The sequence below is a fragment of the Petaurus breviceps genome, unplaced genomic scaffold (genome assembly GCF_028583685.1).
Source record: "Petaurus breviceps papuanus isolate PSGF00001 unplaced genomic scaffold, PetGlider_PUasm1.0 40, whole genome shotgun sequence".
Lineage (NCBI taxonomy): Eukaryota > Metazoa > Chordata > Mammalia > Diprotodontia > Petauridae > Petaurus > Petaurus breviceps.
Genome location: NW_027186315.1, coordinates 4,225,890 through 4,228,768, shown reverse-complemented (window position 1 = coordinate 4,228,768; position 2,879 = coordinate 4,225,890). Strand labels below are relative to the sequence as shown.

General features: G+C 40.6%; 1 pseudogene; it reads left to right on the top strand.

The window, feature by feature from the left end:
• The first annotated feature begins 608 nt into the window (after positions 1-608).
• On the top strand, positions 609-1,814 carry LOC138170875 (peptidyl-prolyl cis-trans isomerase FKBP1A pseudogene; annotated as a pseudogene).
• Positions 1,815-2,879: the final 1,065 nt, after the last annotated feature.

Genomic DNA, 2,879 nt, shown 5'->3' with positions numbered 1-2,879 from the left:
TCTCTCTCTCTCTCTCTCTCTCTCTCTCTCTGTCTCTCTCTCTCTCTGCATATATATATATATACATAGATATGTACATATATAGGCATATGCATACACACATACACACACACACACATATATATATACTATCATTTATGTAATTTGACATGTTACTGGGAAATAAAATATACAGGCACTGGGGCATTGAGATCCATAGTGCCGTACTGGAAAGTCAGAGGGGGTATGGGAGAAGATATGGGAGGAATCAGATTGGAGGAAGGAATATCCACTGGAACCACTATTTTGGGGTTGTGGGTAGGGGAAAAATGGGGAGAAATTTTGCAACTCAAAATCTTGTGGAAATGATGTAAATTGGAAGCTAATAAAGAATTTGATTAAATAAAAAAATATCAAGGAAAATATTGCTGATGTTTTAGAACCAGGGGGCAAAATAGATCTTGAAAGAATCCACCAGGTGAAAAGCCGCCTGGGCCGGTGTGTGAGCCAGTCTGTCCTTATGCCCGCCGGGAGTCGCCCGTGAGGCCTCTTCAGCTGTTAGACCCGCCAGGATCACTCCTCGCCTCACCTTGCCTCATGCCCGCGCCCGCCTTGCAGCGACTCCCGGCCTGCTAAAGGCTGGCCGGGATGGGAGTGCAGGTGGAAACCATCTCCCCCAAAGACGGGCACACCTTCCCCAAGCACGGCCAGACCTACGTGGTGCACTACATGGGAATGCTTGAAGATGGGAAAAAGTTTGATTCCTCCCGTGACAGAAATAAGCCCTTAAATTTGTGATGGGGAAGCAAGAGGTGATTTGAGGCTGGGAAGAAGGAATTGCCCAGATGAGTGTGGGCCAGAGAGCAAAAATGACCATCTCTCCAGATTATGCTTATGGTTCCACTGGTCACCCAGGCATCATTCCACCAAATGCTACTCTCATCTTTGATGTGGAACTCATGAATTTGGAATGACAGAAATGGTTTCTTCCCCAAGCTCCCTGTTTCTTGAATTGGACACATGGAGGAGTCCAGAGCCTCAGCTTCAAGAAGAATGCACATGAATTGGTATGGAGCTTTTCCCTGATATTCCACTACATTCATTGTATAGACATATACCCTGATTGAATATGTTATCACTTGGCTTGGCTTCCAACTCTTCCTCCTTGTACATGTGTTGTTTCTAAACTATACATCATAAACCTCAACTTGTCAAGTCATTCATCTTTTTGTTTTGGGGTCTAGATTTCAATTGAAATCTTTTCGGTATAGATTTAAGATTAAGTGTATGATCAATCATTAACAGCACACAGATGGGTTAACCTTAGAATAGGAATTATTTGGACAGAGAAAATCTTTGTCCCTTTTAATATTTTTGGATGAAATTTATCTATTATGTATTATTATTTTTTTTTTGCTGCTGCTGTAAAGCCATAGCAGATCGAGGAACTATTGAGGGCTGACATATTCTCCATGTTGAATGATTTCCTTGGAGCATATCAGTTACCCTGTCCAAAATGAAGGTGGGGAAGGAGAAACTGCTTCAATCACCCAACGCTCCTTCCCCTCCCCCCTCCTAACCTGCCTTTTGAAAGCAGATATTTTCAATGCAGTGTTAGACACGCCACTTGGTGTCTTATCTACAGGACAACTCGGGTCAATATAAACCTACTTTGTTGATGCCTGACTTTTTTTTCCATCTTGTGGTTTTCTAATGTATTTGGAGGAATTTTTTAATCTCCAGTAGCCATCAAAGCTCCAAACTACCTAAATTCCAAGAACTTGAATTGATTGTTGAATTGAAGGTGCTATTTGTAGAAATTTTCAACACAATGAAAGCCCAAAAAACAAAACTGATGCTGGTCATCACAGCTTCAACATCTTCTGTTTTTGATGCTCAGCTCCCCTACTACTGCTACCCCCCCCTCCACCCCCACCTTCCTTCTATACCAATACCACCCCGTTTTTCTGTCCTGTGTAGTGATTTGGTAAGAGAACTTGCCACCACCCACTCTTCCTCCACCACATATGAGTTTCAAGTTTTATTATTGCAATAAAATGCTTTATGCTGGCTTTTCTCAAAAAAAAAAAAGAACCCACCAATCACCTACTAAAGAAGATTCAAAAAAGAAAATTACAAGGAATATTATATCCAGGTTCAGGAGTTCTCAGATCAAAGAGAAAATATTAGAAGCATACAGGAAGAAACAATTTGAATACTGTTGAAACACAATCAGTAAAACATAGAATCTAGCAGCTTCTACACTGAGATAAAGGGCTTGGAATGTATTCCAGAAGTCAAAGGAGCTGGGATCAAAACGAAGAATCAACTACACAGAAAAAAACTAAGTGTCATGTTCCAGGGGAAAATATGATCATTCAGTGGAATAGAGGACTTTCAAGGTTTCTTGACAAAAAAAAAAAAAAAACAGAGGCGAATAGAAAATTTCATATTTAGATTCAAGAAGTAAGAGAAGCATGAGAATGTAAACAGGGAAAAGAAATGATAAAGAACTTATTGGAGTTGAACTACTTACATTCCTCCATGGAAAAACTATATTTGAAACTTATGAACCTTTTCTCAGCATGATTGTAGCTGAAGGGAAGACACACATATTTATATACACATACATATATGTCTATGTAGGAGGGTATATGGACATCTGAATGCATATGTTGGTGTGTGTATATTGTGTACAGGTGTACACATAGAAGAGGCAAGGGAAAGCTGCTAAAATGGAGGGGAAAATTAGGAAGGTAGAAGGGAATGAGTCAACCTTAGTATAATTGAATTGGGCTTAGTGAGGGAGCGACATGCACACTAAATATGGTATCTCACCCTACAGGAGAGTAGGAAGGAAGGGGACAAAAGGGAGGATGATGGAAGGTAGGGAAAGCTGG